The sequence below is a fragment of the Rutilus rutilus genome (genome assembly GCF_951802725.1).
Source record: "Rutilus rutilus genome assembly, chromosome: 10".
Lineage (NCBI taxonomy): Eukaryota > Metazoa > Chordata > Actinopteri > Cypriniformes > Leuciscidae > Rutilus > Rutilus rutilus.
Genome location: NC_140215.1, coordinates 11,726,546 through 11,744,456, shown reverse-complemented (window position 1 = coordinate 11,744,456; position 17,911 = coordinate 11,726,546). Strand labels below are relative to the sequence as shown.

General features: G+C 36.7%; 1 long non-coding RNA gene across 1 annotated transcript; it reads left to right on the top strand.

The window, feature by feature from the left end:
* Nucleotides 1-9,396: 9,396 nt before the first annotated feature.
* On the top strand, nt 9,397-11,272 carry LOC311299062. Its single transcript, XR_014629037.1, has 3 exons — nt 9,397-9,714; nt 10,330-10,394; nt 10,790-11,272. It is a non-coding gene; the product is annotated as an uncharacterized lncRNA (long non-coding RNA).
* The last annotated feature ends 6,639 nt before the right edge of the window (nt 11,273-17,911 follow it).

Genomic DNA, 17,911 nt, shown 5'->3' with positions numbered 1-17,911 from the left:
TCCAACCTGCTTCAGCACACCTGCCTTTGAATATTCAAGCAATTCTGAAGAGCTTGATGAGCTGATTCAGGTGTGTTTGATTAGGGTTGGAACTAAACTTTGCAGGACAGTGGCCCTCCAGGAGCAGGATTGAAGACGGGATGAGGGAGAGCTTTTGTGAGTGTGAATGTACATATGCTGTATTATCTTTGTCTCGAGGACCCCCTCAAAAACGAGATGTGCTGTATTATTTTTGTCTCGAGGACCCCATCGAAAACGAGATGTTTCATCTCAAGGGGTTATCCTCAACAATAAAATTTCAAATTAAAGATTAACTTATGACAAGACACATAGCAGGATCACATGACAAACAGGGAATCACATGACAAGACACAGAAACATGACAATGACAAGAACAAGAAACAAAACCCAAAACGTGAGTTTTGCCCAAAACATTGGCACAATTATCAGAGATGAACCAGTCAAAAGTAGTTTCTAACAATTGCATCCCTTATTGAATGTATATTTGTTTGTTTTTGTTGTGGGTCACATAAGGGGCTATGGAAACCAAAAGGGTGATGGGAGAGAAAAAATATGAGATGAAAGGAAAAATGAATTTAAATACTTTTACGTTTTTTCGCAAATGTTTTGTGTTCCCCCAAGAAACTTTGTATTCACTCTCAAAACTTGAGTTCTTTGCGAATGAACAATGTTTCTTGGGGGAACTCAAAACATTTAAGAACTAAATATATTATGATATATTAAACTATATAATTTTTCGCCCATTTCATATTTTATTTTTATTTTAGTGCCTCTGAGGGATCTGTTTGTTTAAATGAATTTGGAAAATGGAAGGGTGCTTGTTTGTTTATGTTGTTTTCTTTCTCTTTAAATAAAGTGACCCCACTTTACCTGTTGTTCCTTACTAGCAGCCTATTGTAATATGTTACCCAATTTGAAGCACTGGTAATTCAGATTTAATCATCTGGAAAAGTGTCTATCTGGATCAGGGTGATCCAATCCTATTTTGCTTTGAAAAACCAGCACAAAAGTAAGATGAATTACCTCATCCTGGATAGCAAAACATGGGATTTCCAAATCTAGATAATTATTTTCCAGATTAAATGGCCCTGTTTACACCTGGTTTTAAGATGCGTTTTGGTCGATCGGATCATAGGTAGACAACGCTAAATACAGGTATAAATGGGGTCTAAACCATTTTGAGCTTGTCCACTTTCGACCACTTCCAGGGGTAGTCGAAAACGCATTCGACCGGATTGCATGTGTTTGAACAGCCACAAAAGACCCTCTGCTCTCGGCCTACTGACTTAATGTGTAAACATTGAACATTGAATTTCTAACATGCACTCGCAGCGTTCGGCATGGTCTTGCAGCTATCAGAGCAGAAACGAAAGCTGATGCTCTCCGTATGTTTTTCCGTTGTCTCAGTGCGCATTCACTGCAACAACAAAAAAAGTTGTTTCAACTTAAAGTAAGTCTTTGTGCTTTTAAGTTTAGTCAACTCAAATATCCAAGTTGTCACAACTTTACATTTCAAGTTGACTAAACTTTTTATTGGTTTGTTTGCCCCACCTGCTCTCCCTTGTTACCCTCCTAATTTCCTCTCCTTTTTCCTCTCCTTGTGTTTCCGTCCTGTTTAGATAGTTGTTGATGTGCATTAGAGATGCGCGGATGGGCTATTATTTCATCCGCAACCGCATCACAAAAATCATCATCCGTCCGCCATCCAGCCGCACCAACGTTTTTGACCAATTTTCAAAACCGCACCCGCCCGCCATCCTTTGATTTGTGTATACATATATTTTTCATTTGATTGGTTCAACCGCCCACCACCCGCCCGAATTTAATTAAAATATTATTTTTCGTCACGTCATCCGCCCAATCCGCGGTTTATCCGCGGAGTCCGGGGCTGTAACCGCCAACCGCGCATCTCTAATGTGCATGGTGTTTACCCATAAAGCCCATTACACTGCATCCTTGAGTCCTTGCTCTCTCTCATTTCCTGAAACATCCACTTTTGCATGTATATTTGTTTGTTTGTTTAATTTATTAGTTTCGGGTTAGCTGAGGAACCTCTTAAAGATAAAATGAAAATGGAAGGGGATGTTTGTATAGTTTTGCTGTTTTGTGCCTGTTCAAATAAAAGCACTTAAAGTGTAAAGATTGGAGAAATTAGAAAATGCCGGACAGTCTGGTTGAAGACAGGACCTTGCTGGAAATTACCATTTGAACTCACCATTTGAGACGAAAGTCTCACCTCAGAATACATCTCTTTCCCTCTTCCCCCACCCTCTCTCTCTTATGCTAAAATCACCAGAGATTTACACACAATCTATATGGTTTAAATGTTAACAATTATCATCCAGTTTTGTAAATGTTTGGTATCATTTTAAATGTCTCAGTGCGACTGGTACAAATGTCTCATTTCCAAATAAGTAAAACAAAAGGTAATAAGGTTTTTTAAGAGTTTAGAGATAACTGGCACACAAAGGAAGGTGGTCTCCTGGCAAATGGTCTCTTACCCCCAAAAGGTGTAACCTCTGAATGCAAAGGTCCATTGTTAGCACATGTTTCCACATGAAAGAGGATCTATCTATATAATGGAATGTAGCAAAGGGTTCGGGGCTTTCTGTTACTCAAATGAGCCCATGATGTTGAAGGACCTCAAAGAATTCAACATCATGTATTTTAAAGTTGGGTTCGCATCTCTTCTCTTTATTCCAGAGCATTTGATGTTTTGTATCGATTATCTTTGAATTGATTATGAAATTGGCATGATACATTTACCTGACATAATAAATTGTTACATTCGATTATTCTAACCGTCTTTGACATTATTTTCATTAAAGAGTTAAAAAGAATAGTCAAACATTCGCTCACATTTAATGATGCACAAATATCATTAAAACCTTTTCATTTATGGAGTCAGATGAAACAACAAGAAAATACATATTCAAATGTATTGCATTTAATCAAAAAATACTTTGCCTCGAGAAAAGACAGTAACACTTAGAGACCTTCCACGCTGGTCGGATGCCGGACTTTGGGCCGATCGAGCGCGAGCTTACAGACTACCTATTGTTCTTTACAAAGCTAGTAGCCTACATTGAAATTTTGTCCCATTTAGAACATTTTCTTGTTAAAAGATAGCACAAAAGTGAATTAGTAACTGGATAAAAAAGATTGCTTCCTGGATAGCAAACATGGGATTTCCTATATTTTAACTGCATGGGCCCAGAGGTTGCAGTATATTTACCAGCAAGGTCTAACTGGACCATGCTAACCAGCCAAGTCTGGATCCATCCAGGGTCTAACAAAATACTGTATCAGAACTGAGCAGAATGATGTGAACATTGACTCTCTGTCTGTGTCATTAATAGAACAATAAGATCTTCAATATAATCTATATACATTTACTATGACATCCATATAATTAGAAGTTTGTGAAGGGCATTTCTTCCCGTCTAAAATTGAGCAACCCAACAACCACAGCTGTCTATCTGCCAGGAGCGATGTCTGCTTGATGTGCAAATGGCTGCTTGATGATTTACGTGTTTGGTAATGATATTACTGGGCCTCTACATAGCCCCCTTTCTCTCTGTGCCTGTGGTTTTGTAATTTCACAGATGATGACTTTGAAAAACATACACAATATGTTAACCTAACTAAAATGTCATATTTCCTCAAAAGTGCTCACACAGCTATTCATTTAAATGGAAATGGAGTGAACTTTGAAATGCACAACCTACGGTTTCACTACTAATTTGAAAGTATTTCACCTCACCGAGGACTAAGGTTTGAATGGGGCCTTTTTAAAATGGCATAAATAATGTAAATTCCACTGGTAAACATCAAAACTAGTAAACAAACCTGTCAAATGTATATGAAAGGTTGCCATGGGAATCTGCTGATATGTTCTGTCTTTGAGAACTTATATGCATAGCCTCTAGCAGAATTCTGATGCAGGAGTCATGCGCCCATTGGTCATTAAGGGCAAGCTTGTACCGTGCAGGACACCCTGCCACAGATGTTCACCGATTTGGTGGACAGTTTAAGTGGATAACAAATATCCAAAGTTCATCGGTCAAATTTGATCTTTTCTGCAGAACACACAAGGAGAAAAATGTTTAAATGTTTTTCACAAAAATACAAATATATATATTACTTTAAATTAGTAACTTATCTTGTATTTCTGCCTTGGCAGATGTTTCACAAATGAAAAATACACTAGAATTAAAGATGCAGTCCATCCTCTGAAAACACTTAAAGGGTTACTTCAGGATTTAGCATTAAGCTTTGTATTAGTAGAAAACCTGTAGTATTTTCGAATTACCGTGCTTTCCACCCTCATATCCCCCTGAGACAAGAGATTTATGTATTTTTTGTCTGGAAAAAATCCTCTGATGACGCAAAAATCGTCATTTTGCGTCATCGGAGGATTTTCTGGACAGAGGCTAAAGACTACAGCCAGTAGATGGCGTTGTTCCGCATGTTTTCAGCCCGCCCATACAGGGTGGGATCTCACTCACAGAATGTACACAGTGTCAGCCGTCTTTCTTTGGAAGCTAAGCTAGCAGGCTCTTGTTCTGTGGAGAAAGCTGAATAGTAGGAGAAAGCTGAGTAAGTAACCATCCTCCTTTTCCCGGACTTGTCCGGCGGGCGAGATCGTTCAAAATGTACGGGATTCAGCTTTTGCTTTCTGCAGTCGCTATTCCTTGTTTACATGCACACCTTTTGTTTCAATCTAACTGAATTCATTCCGATTGGTGAATTTGAATGTAGTGTTTACATGAACGCTAAACAAGTGATCGGTTGATGTGCGTTTTACCATTGCTAAGAAAAATTCCCGCTCCTCCGGCGCGTCTCAGTAATCATGCCACCGGCCTCGCGCTGTTCTCCCGCGGCCGTCAGCCTCGTCCTGCTCGCCACAGTAAACATGATGAATGGCGACTGTAGAACGCAAAAGCCGAATCCCGGACATTTTGGGCTATCTCTAAATCCCTTGCAAACTCATCACGTAGGCTAGCTTTGTTGTGTTAAACTGCGCACTCTTACCGGTAGGCGTGGCCTCCTAAGACAGCGAAGCAAGTGCATTCTGGGAGTTGTTGTCTTTCATCCACATAAGCCAAAAATACATTTTCTGGCTTTTCTCAGTCTAGAAAGCTCCAAATTAAAAAATTTCTTCACATTTCTTCTACTTAAATGACCTATTTTAAATACACATTCATCTTCCCAGAGGTGAAGTATCCCTTTAATATCTTATGCAACCTTGCAAGAATATTGTACTGGTAAACATGTCAAACAAGACTAATTAAAAACTTAATAAGTATTTTTTGCAGTGCACTTTTTGTCTGACACTCATGGGTAATTTATTGAGCATTAAAGTGAGTCACAATGTCTTGCCATTACACTTATTTCACCCAACCGTATTTTCATTACTTTTGTGTTCTGTAGCAAAAAGAAAGTCACATGGGTTTGGAACAATATGAGAGTAATTAAATGATAACAAAATTCAAATTTTTGGTTAAACTATCCCTTTAAATAGCTGGCTGTCCAATGTGGTTCCATTCACACAGCGCAGGCTCATAAAACTCACTTTGAAATCCATCTTCGATTGGTTCACTTCAGTTTGGTCATATTATACAGAATGTAAACGTTACGTTATTTAGCATTCTAAAACAAAACTGAGCGTGTTGTGCTGCTGAGTGAATGTAGCCCCTGTGCATTTGTCATTTTGTTCTTAAATGCAAAGCAGAGACCCATTCGGGGCTTATCAGCTCACAGCCTGAAGGGTTTGTTTAGATAGCATTGTAGCGGCCATGTTTAAACATGAGTAGTCGAGTTCTGCCTCTCCCTACAAATGAGTCAGTAGCAAGAGTTAGTTTGTATCCTGGGAAAGCAGAGAGATATCGCTTCATATATCACCCATAGGATTTCAGAACACTGTATATCATCGCACGGGCACGCAGATACAGCATTATTCACGTACGGTGGGACATCTGGTCCCTTGGAGTCTCTTATCCTGCAAATTCTCTCAGTTTCTGAGTGAACAGTGCCTTGGCTGGCTGTTTGTGACTTGTACTGGGGCCTAAATGCCAAACTGTGAAATAGAGATGTGTGAAGTGTCTTCCCTCAGTGGGCAGTCAGAATCATCAGTCCTCCATCTGCCACTATCAGTCACATCTCTTGGCTTTAAGCAGCTCTTCGCTCGGATCCACACTGCAATAAAGGAAGGCACACACACACACACAGAAGGACACAGGGGCTCACTAATGCTAAGGTCTGACATGAGATGTTCCAGTAATGGGATGAGAGTAGCATCTCCTGAGTTTACCACACACACTTAGATGGGATTGACACAGCTGTGGATGCTATTTTACCATGATGGATGCTGGTTGGGGAAAGAGACCTCCCATTGCGTAACTAATAGCCCCATGGTTTCTGTGTTTGTGCCTCTGCAAATTTATGTCCTCCATCAAAAGGTCCCTAGACTAAGGTAATGGTTTCGCTTTCCAAACATGTTTGTTGACATCAGGTGAGATGCAGTCTCTCGTAGCCAGACTTTTGACTATACAACATAAGGTCTGGAACACATTACTAATATTATTATAGCTAATAATCACTTTGTCATGATATATCAGCTGTGTTTGTTAGTTTCGTTTTCATGGACTTTTAGTTTGTTTTCATTTATTACATGTATCCCTTTGTTTGAGTTTTCCCTTGAACCTTGCTAACCCACTTAGATGGGATGAAAACATATAACTTTTTTTCATGTTTATTTATTAGAAAGAGATTATACTATAATAATGAAATTTTTAAATGCTGTTTTCATTTTAATTTTGGTTAAAGTTTTTTATGTCTATATAGTATTTTTTTTTATTACTTTATTATTTTGGTTTTAGTTATTTGATTATATCAAGCTGAAATAAATGAAAATGAGAAATGCTGGCTTAGCAACTAGCTGAAATAAAAATAAAAATAAATTATTTTTTTATTTCCAAGTGAAGAAAATGTTTTAGTTAACTATAATAGTCTTGTCACTATTGATTATTGCATCCTCAACAGGAAATGAATCAATGTGCTACCTTGTATGACTTTGTTCCAGCCAAGTCAGCCAATCAGATTAGAGTTTGCCAGATTGGGAAAGTGCTTTTCAATTTTGTGAGCAACATCAGACAGTCAGTGAACAGACTGTAGAGTTTTATTAAGAGGTGATATTTGCCACCTGGAACTGGTTATCAGGGACATTTTTTACTTTATGAGTGTCTTTGGCCTAACCACACAACAAGCACAGTGTGTTGTCAATTCACAAAGGGGTTCAAAAGTCTGAGACCACTAGAGAAAATGTTTCTGCAATATATTATTAGCATATTTTCAGCATGCACTCAACATGGGCTCCTCAAGTGTAAAACCTGATCATGTTCTCCAGCATGATTTTGAAAATATTTTAAATGACATTTTGAAACCCATATTTTTTATGTGGCCTCAGATTTTTTAGAAACCACAGTACATGTATGTCAAACACTTAAACTGAATAAATAGCATGAATAAAATTCTAAATCTAAATTATTTTGACTGCTCAAATCACAGCCTGATCTCATGAAAATGCATCTCTATGTTTATCGTGCAATTTATACGCGAAAATATATATGATACGCAGTTTTCGCGTGCATTTGATACGCACTTTATAGCGTGTAATACGCACCCCACACCACTAATCCTAACCAAACATATAATACACACGTACCCCACACCACTACTAAACCTACCCATGCGTATCATATGCACATAAAAACTAATTTTTGCGTATAAATTGCACGATAAACACAATGCGTGCTATAGAGGTGCATTTAGTGTGACCGGGTTGCAAATCAACATAAAGTGCACATAGAAAGCTCTGCTAGAATACATGTAATTGTCCAGTCTTTAGGATAGATTTATTCTGAACAGCTGTCAGTTCACAATTCCCTGCTTTTTGTTTTCTAAGGGATAGTTCTGTTATCATTTACTCACCTAATGGCGTTCCAAACCTGTATGACTTTCTTTCTTCTGCGGATAAATTGGTTTTAAAATATCTTCTTTTGTGTTTTTCAGAAGAGAGAAAACCATGTGTGTTAGTAACAACATGGAAGTGAGTAGACCTAAATGATGTCAGAATCTTGATTTTTGGATTAACTATCCCTTTAAGGATTAATGTGTCATCAATGAACACTTCTTCTACTACTCCATACTTTTCAATTTGGAGAATGATCCAGTGTGGCTCTTTTTTGTAAATTAATTTCACAGTTTCAATTTCTTAATCCATATCCTTGTGGTTTTGTCTTGCTTAGTTTAGCTTCAGATGCAGTTGAAATACAGGAAACACGAAACATCTCACAGCTTCTCTGGTTTATGTGCCGCCTCCAGCGCATCTAAATGTTTGCTGTGTAATGGATTTGAAACACTCATTTAAAATGGTCTCTTTGATTTCCACCCACCCACTCAAAAGCTGCCAGTGGGAGTAGAGGGGATGGGCCACTGTCTCCACTGCAACTCTGCAAGACTGATCATTCAAGCTCAAAGGCTATTAAACTGAGCTACTCCCCGTCTCTCTCATACCGCCTGGGTTATAGGTGTAGAAAAAGGCAATCATTTGTTTCTAAGATGTCATTTGGCACCAAGCAGAATGCTTTCTAGTCAAATACATACATAAACTCATTGAGGGGTTGAAAGAAATAATTGAGAAGCCTCAGTGTTTTCAGTAAACAAACCAACATTTAGGCAAATGAGTTAATCACGGATTCAAAAAATGCTGAAGGCAGCAACCAAATCTTTTTGAATGTAAATTGAAGAATATTGCGATTTAGAAAATGTTAATTAACACACATCATTAACACGCCTAAAGTTGTTCTCGGCTTTGACTTAGCATGCAGAGGCGTTTATGAACTCTTTTTGGTTTGTTGTGCTGGGCAATATGGCAGGAAATTTGGACTCATACTGGCAAATTGCATGGATGCAGCATCAGAAAAAGTTGGATTGTCATGTGATCTTTTATTAGCGGTTATGACTGCAGTCTTCATCAATTGAGTGTACATTTATTTATTTTTAAAAAACATTTTACCCATTGCTTTATGTGCAAAACTTTTTAAATGAGGAAAAAAGTAGAGCGCTCCTTTAAAATCACACTGTTCAAATATGTTTAATTGCTTACCTTTTTGACCTTTCTGTGTGGACGATAAATAGCCACATAATCACAAACACTGAATATGAATACAAAGATAAATCACTTCACTTTCATTGTTACAAAGCAACTAATAGTTGCTGAGTTTTGGATGATTTGGATGATGCTTGGAAATAAAAACTCAGAAACTCATCACTGAGGATGACTAAGGGAGACAAATCAAGTACACTCTAAAAACTCCTGGGTTATTTCTTCAACCCATTTTCTGGGTTATTTGTGTTGGGTTAAAATTATGGGTTATTTTTTCAGAGAGTAACCATTTTCTGGGTTATAGGGCTAATATTTTGACCCAATTCATGGGTTGTTTGGGTTTCTGGGTTATTTTTCAAAGAGTAACCCATGTTCTGGGTTATAGGGTTGGCTTTCTCTCTCTCTCTCTCTCGCCCGCAGTTGTTCTGGAATTTTCTCACAACAGTCGTTTGAAATACCCGTCGCTTTCGCGCTCGATCCGTTTTGGCCTGTGCTTCATCGGTGCAACTTCATCTATATTCAAGGTAAGTGAGTATTTTCAGTGTTTATGTAATGTAAACTTTTCTGTGTCCATGTCCCTGTTGCTTATCACCAATTGCTAAAAAAAAATACGTAGAGACTAGCGTTAGCCGTGGTAATTCTGTGGTTGGCATGTAGCCGTGGCTATCACGACAACTAGGACAACTCGAGGTAACGTTATCACACACCGGACGCGATTTTGAACACGGTCCTGAGCCGTTGCTGGGTGTCGCGCATAGATACACTATATATATCTATGGGTGTCGCGGACAGACGCCGGATGGCGCCGCCGGTGTGTGTACACTCATAGAGAATAATGTGTTCGAATTTTAAAGACGCGGCACTGCGCTTCGCGAGACTGCACGTCCGGTGAGCGATACCTCGAATTGTCCTAGAGACGCGACGCGGCGCTTCTCGTCCGGTGTGCAAAGTGCAAACCCCATAGCCGCGGCTACAGAGCGACGAGGCAACACAATAGTTGAGTTATGTTTTCCAGCTGCGCCGTGCTTATCATATTATACAGTGAGTGCTCTACTGGCTGAAGTAGTGAGAGTTAAAGAAGCGGGTCAAGTCTTCAAATTGTTGCTAACCTAACCTCTATATTGCTATGTTTTCTCCAGGTCATCTTGAATGGACAGTTTTGTCGCTGATAAGCTAACTGAGTGGCAGCTGTCTGATTTTAGAGGTGAGCATTTTACTCTTATTGCCCTTATATCATCATCTCTCTATACCTACATTTTTTTTTTAATAAGACTTAAATGTGTCAGTGCAAGATTTTGTTGTGCCTTGTCTTTAAGCTGTTATGCATAAGAATGGGCAAGATATTCACCTTTGCATTAATGTCATTACACTTTTTAATGAAAGAAAAGATGTCATTCACACAAAATGGGTAACGTTAATGCTGCAAAAGAACCACATTAGTTAACTAGCAATTTGGGCCACGTGTAAAAAAAAAAAGCAACTGCATTCCCTTAAAACTGATTATTTGTTAGCTTGATAATGAAAGAGTGTCTGGTGAGTGGTTCACAATTGTCTCAACTTATTAACAATACTCATGTTGTCTTGTTTTCTGTCTTTCAGATGAAGACATAGATGAGGAGGCATTTCTTCTCTTTGATGAGGACACTATCAAAAATCTTGTCCCCAAAGTTGGCCCCAGGCTTAAATTCCTGAGGCTCTTCTGAGAATTGTTGTTTATTTTTCTATTTTTTATTTCTAATATTGTTATTACAGTGTGACCTAAAATAAATAGGAAAATAAACATGTCCAAGTGTGTGTTTTTTCATATAGATTTTAATTTAATGCTATAAAAATGTAAAAGTGCTTGAAGTGTGTAATATAATGTAAAACAAAGTTTTATTTTCTGAAATAAGGGATACTGGGATAGTGAGGTTAAGTTAGGTTATTTTTGACCCAACTCCTGGGTTAAAAAAGGATCAACTAATTTTTGGGTTATTTCTACCCAGATGTTGGGTTTTTTAAACCCAACATTTGGGTCAGGTATTTAACCCAGAATTTGGGTCAAAAAGCATAACCCAATTTTCTGAGTTGAAATAACCCATAAATTAGTTGGTCCCTTTTTAACCCAGGAGTTGGGTCAAAAATAACCCATTATGGGTTATTTTTGACCCAGGAGTTTTTAGAGTGTAGTGAGAGAGGGTGAATTGGCAGATAAAAAAGTAACATCTAAATATTGAGGGAAAAAATATTCAGGAAGACATCACCAGAGCTTTGTGTTATTGGGCTAATGAGGACAACCAGGGCAAAACTGAAGATCTGGAATTACAGCAAGCACCAACTCAAAAATAAAAATAATTCTGTAAATTTCTGATGAACTGTCATACTCAGTATTCAAACCAAATTCAAAGTTAGAGTTGCTAACTGTGCTTAACCATATTGGTAAAAAGGAATGTATCTTTTCAACACAGGGGAATTCTGAGAACCATCATTGCGCTCATGTTAATGACTGTCTATGTGTGGATTAGCTGGCAGTAATTGCTTTTCCCTCTGGTTATTTCTTGCTGAGGGATTTTGAATAACAAATCTGTTATGAAGTATAATTGTGTGTTTTTTCTCAGATACAGAGATAGTATAACTGAGCATTAGGATACCAATTAATAAAGAATGAAATGTATTATTAAAAATTATCAAAAAAATAAAATTCCCAGCCAAATAACATTGCTCATTAGGTTGATTTGCGGTTGCAGAGCAACATGACTACAAAGCACGGGTAATTTTACAATGACTTTGAACACAGCTTTTTATCCATTCAGAATTTAAAGGCAAGTTTATTTAGATAATTTCATACACAATGCTAATTTAACATGCCTCAAAAAAAAAAAAAAAAATTTGAAAATAATAAAAAGTTGAAAACATTTAAGAACATAAAAAATGAAAAATGTGTAACAAAAAGTTTAATTTAAAACTATACTGTACCTTAAATTTTTAAGTACAGTCAACTTGAATGTTTAAGTAATTTCGACTTGTGAAGGAGCGTGGAATGATGGGAACTGTCGTTTTAAATTCCACTGTGGATGTAAATCAGTCAGACGGAAATCGAAAAATCATGTTCATGGATGAGGTAAAGTTCTATTTTTATAAATGTTGTGTTTAATGACATGCTTTTTGTGGCGAGGGGGGCGTGGTTCAGCGCGGTCTATAACGGGAGAGAGAGAGAGAAACGAGACGAGCGGGACGCAAGTAGGTCAAGTGCAAATGACAAACACCTGTGTCTTATTGCAGTATTATTGGCGTGGAGAGACCGCTTATAAGCCGCGCTGGAACGAGAGAGAGACTGGAGAGAAAATTGGACGCAGAGAAAGAAAACCGCTGGATCCGAGCTCTCATTTTTGAACTGTTTTGTGCCGTCGCGGTTGCTACGGTGAATGCGCGTTGTGCGCGACTTCTGTTTGTTTTGTTTTATTTTAATAAAGTACGAGTCCCAGTCACGCCGACCCCTGTCTTCTTCCTTCCTGACTCTTGAACCTCATCACACTTTTATTTCATTAAAATGAATTAACCGCAAGAAAAGTAAGGTTTAATACTATATTGGTTATCATAGATGTTACTGTATTTGTCGAATTCATTGTTGTGATAACGCTGCGCAGTTTTACGTGTTCTAAACAATTGTTGTAAAAGTACATTCGAACATACCCACATCATTTGCCAAAATACTGATTAATCTTTATGTATAACACATGCTATATTTATTTACATTGCCATAAACACCAGATAAACAATGTCAATAAACTAACGTTAAACACAAATCTAAAGCAATAATTACTTCCCTTACATAAACATAACTATTACCGAATGCTACATGTGGGTATTTACTGTATAAAATAATACAGAGCAATCGGTGAGGTCAGAACTATCCATTGCATAATACTCCATTATACATTTAAGACAATTTTAACTCTTTCTTTGCCAGCGTTTATATATATATATATATTTTTTTTTTTTAAATACAAAAAGTTGTCTGCCAGCGCAAACATTTTTGATCATTTGCACAAAAATTTCATGGCTCAAAGAATATTTTGTTGTATGAATATCTGAACATAAAATATATCAAAAGAAAGAACAGAGCCTCTCAAACATTTTAACTTTTTTCTCTTTATTTTTATTCCAAAGACAAATGCTATTGTTTGTACAGAGATTGTATTTTTACATTTTCAATCCCTCCCCAACCAACCCAGAACAAACTGCCTTATATGATGGTAATTAAACAGCAATAGTTAAAAATATAATTAAATTAAATAATAATAAACGTCATGCAATTTTTTACCAACACTCCAATGTGGGTTCTATTTAAAAAAAAAAAAAAAAAAAAAAAAGTGAAAATCATGTTTTTGTCAAAGACTACGTCTGGATGGGTTTCAGAACAATGAGAAGATCGAGTCCATCAACACCCACAAAGCGGAAAATTCTGTCAATGGCAGGGAAGCGTTGTGTCATAAATTCCATCAAGGATGGGGAAAGAGTTCATTTAACTAATTATATTCACATCAGATAACGGCTGTTAGTCAAACTGGTCAATACGCCACTGAAAATAGCAATGCAACATTTAAATGTGTCTTTTACAACACAGAATAAAGCCTTAGCCTTATGTTTAAAGTGCATTAAAGTTTCTCGTCCATATCTTGCTGCCAGTGCTTTGATCAGACGCTGCAGTCGATAAAAAAAACAGGCACTGTCACAACAGACTGGTATTTCACATCAGTAGCAGTACCATGGAGTGCACTGGATGGATTCATGCTCAAAAAAGCTGGTGCCTCCTACACCCCCTAATTTTCTCCCCACTCAGTGGAATGCAGAGCGAACAGGCAAGAAAAACTGCTGCCATAGTTATAAAGTGAATGCACTGTTGGTGTAGATTAACGTAATGATTTTCCCAATTGCCAAATGTCACCAAACAGAGGATGAGATGCCCATTACGAATGGAAACTGAATTATTCTTCTTCACAACTGTTCATCTCGTTCCTGCTGTGATCAGATTCTTCTCAGGGCTAGTTTGCAGAAGGGCGTTAGTATTTTAGGCTTTATGATTTTCTGATATTTCATTATGTTTCCCTTATTGATCTCATATGACTTATGAAATAGGCCGCTTTTGTAGAACTCTGCTCAAGGGGAGGGTTTGAAACTGACTCTCGGATGATGGCAGATGTGAAGTTCTGCTTATTCTTGCAGAGTTCTTCAGGTTGTGCCAGTTGGTTATGACAGAATCCTAAGGCACTGCTATTAGAAGCCTGATTGGAAGCCCATGGCGTTGCTCCTGGCACTGTAGAAGTGAGGAGTGAGGGGGCGAATACTGATTCAGAATTATATCTGTAATTTAAAAAGAAGTGTGGTACGTGGATGCTAAGTCAAATCTCTCTGTGGAGTGTTTTTCCTTTCATTGAACACTTATTAAATACATATATAAATACACATAATATTTATAATGCTCATTGACTTCATTGACCTTAGGGCATTAATTCAAGAGATTTGTTTACATGCTCTAATTTTCCATAATCTGAATTAATCCAATCAGGTTTAAGATTCTGAAAGTTCTGTTTTTATGAACCCTAAACTTTGCAATCTGATTCACATATTCGTTTACATATGCATTATATGTATTCCAAAGAAAACTTCAACTTTTAGACATTTATATCTGACAAACTTATATTTAGTAAATATGCTCCCGGTTTCACAGACAAGGCTAGTCCCAGACTAAAATGCCTGTTTGAGCTGATTTAACTGAAAGCAACTTGCACTGACATATCTTAAAATATATCAGTGCCGTTGTTTTGTCTCAAGATGCACACCAGTAATGTTTGTTTTTTTTCTAAGGCACGTTTATAAAATCTACTCAAATGCCCTAATTGAACTAAGGCTTAATCCTGGCTTAATCTAAGCCCGGTCTGTGAAACCGGGCCATTCAGTCTTATCCACTGACCAGACATGAGACGTAAATAAACATACACACTTTGGTATGACATAAAAGGAATGTAAACATACACATCATGACACTGCACATGTGCGCAAAGTGTTTTTGAATTTGAAAATAGTCAGATCCAAGCTTTTAAATCCTTTATTTTTCCCTATTGATTGAATTATTTCAGGTCTACACCACCCTTTCAGTCCCATTCAAATTTCAGTCGGATCGAGCTATCGGATTGATTGGCGTGTTTACATGAAGGCTTTTCAGTCTTATTGAACCATCAATCCCCTTACGAAAAAAAAGTATACTTCAAGTTAATTTTATGAAGTATACTTGAGTAATGTTCAAGTATATTTTTAAGTATACTTTATGTAGTAAGTATACTAATGTCAATATGTACTAGTAGTAAACTTGTAAGTGTACTATTTTAATACCGCTTGGGACTAAATTGGCCCACTTGAAGTATATACAAGTATATGTTTAAGTGTACTATAAGTGTAACAGTAGTAAACTTTAAGTGCACAACTAGTTCATAATTATGTTTCTCATTTGTACTGCAAGTGAACTTATGGGTATACTATTAGTTTACTAATACTTGTAGCAACTTTGAAGTATACTCTCAAACTACTAGTTTAGTAGTTTTATACTACAAGTTTTCTTTAAGTGAACTTAACATCATACTTATAGTTTACCATTTATATATTATTTTTGCTCTTTTAGTGTACTCTCAGTAAACTACTAGTTTAGTAGTTTTATACCGCAAGTATTTAGAAAGTTTTCACTCTCAGTAAACTACTAGTTTAGTAGTTTTATACTACAAGTTTTCTTTAAGTGAACTTAACATTATACTTATAGTTTACTATTTATATACAATTTTTGCACTTGCAGTAGGCCTATACTACTATGTTCAAATGTTATTTTTTATACTTGAAAAATACCTTTAACTGTACTTTAATTTTAAAAACCTTTTATTAGCTTCATGCATCCCTTTTTATCAACACTTGAATGTCGGTAAGTTTCATAAATAAAGGCAACATTTTAAACAAAATAGTTGAGAAAATCACATTTTTGTCAAAGACTACGCCTTGATCAGATTCAGAACGATGATCAAACACAGATGGAGTAAATCGAGTCCAACACCCCCACAGCTTCAGTCATTTTCTCTTAATGGGTTACGCTTCATTTGGAAACATTAAGCAGTTTTGATTTACAAGCTGTTTAATGTTTGATGATCACATTATTTTACATTTGAGTGAGCAATCTTCTATCACTTGTTTCAGCTTCTTCTTCTGTGTTTTGATCCGGAGATTCTGTACTAGAAGATGTGTCATAGCGCCCCCTACCGTATACCAGTGAAAACATGGATAGCTGGAAAATTCAGTCAATGGTGGGGAAAAGTAGAATTAGAGTAAATTCCTATGTACACCAGTGGACTAGCCTACACAAAAATTCAGATACGCAGAATTAGAAACATATCTGTTTTATATCAATATTTTAATCAATATTTTCAAACAAAGTTTCATAAGACTTATATTTCATATTATATATGAAAACCGATGTAAAAAAAGTAAATTTAATAGGCTACTCGATTAAAAGAGTTAACACAACTACAAGCCAAGTGTACTTCGAATAATTACACTTTTAAGTATATCTCGATCAAAAGATTGAGTACAATATAGGCCAAGTACACTTAAGTGTAATTAAGTATATTTTTGAGAAGTATATAAAATGTAGACTGAAAGTATGCTTTCTTCTTTTTAGTTGAAAAGAAGTATACTAATAGAACACTTGAATAAACTTATTTTTCATGCTTATTTTATTTACTCTATAAGCTATTCCACCCGAAAGTTTGTAACTATATAAAGCTGAACATGTTAGTTTATACGACAGTGTGTAATATTATGTTTTTAAAAAAGTATTTAATAAGCTACTCAATCAAAATAGTAAACACAAGTACAAGCCAAGAATACTTCGAGATATACTTAAAAGTATAATTAAGTATTCTATCAACAAGTAGAGGCCAAATATACATCGACTTTTTTGTCAGTATAAGTCAAGTATACTTAAGAGGAATTTGAAGTATATTTCTGAGAAGTACATAAAGTATATTTCTGAGAAGTATATAAAAAGTAGACTGAAAGTATACTTTCTTATTTTTAGTTTAAAAGAAGTATACTAATAGCACACTTGAATAAACTTCTTTTTCGTAAGGGTCATTATAAACTGATTATTTTGGTGCATGTAAATGTATAGCTAATGATGTTTGCCGACATAGGTACCATTTGGAAAACCTTTCAAGAATGACATGTTTCTGAGGAACCCACAAGTTTGTGCAAGAAAGTTAGTCCCTGCAACTTCTCCAAAAGGTTTCAATCAATGGGGCCAGTCGGTAATGCAGATCAGAGAAAGCATTTCTATGAGAAAGACTCGGAAGGCGAGATGATATCACATTTATTAATAAATAGACCAGAAAATGAAAACAAAGACATTGGATGGTAAAATTCTTTGGAGCAGGCCCAGTCCGTAGTTCACATTCGGAGGGTAGCGGACTCTGCATATCCTGCCTGAAGATGAAGGCAGGGGCGCAGCCGACCCCCGGGGAGGTATGGACAAGGACCATCCTGGTGGTGGTGGGGAGGATGGAGGTGAATGTTGGCGTCATCATCTGCGAACTCAAACATGTGTAAGTAACAATCTTTAATACTCCAAGTATTAGATAGTGATTGGATAGACCAGACAGTAATGAGTGACGTAACAGTGAGTCTTTCAGGCAGAACTTTACG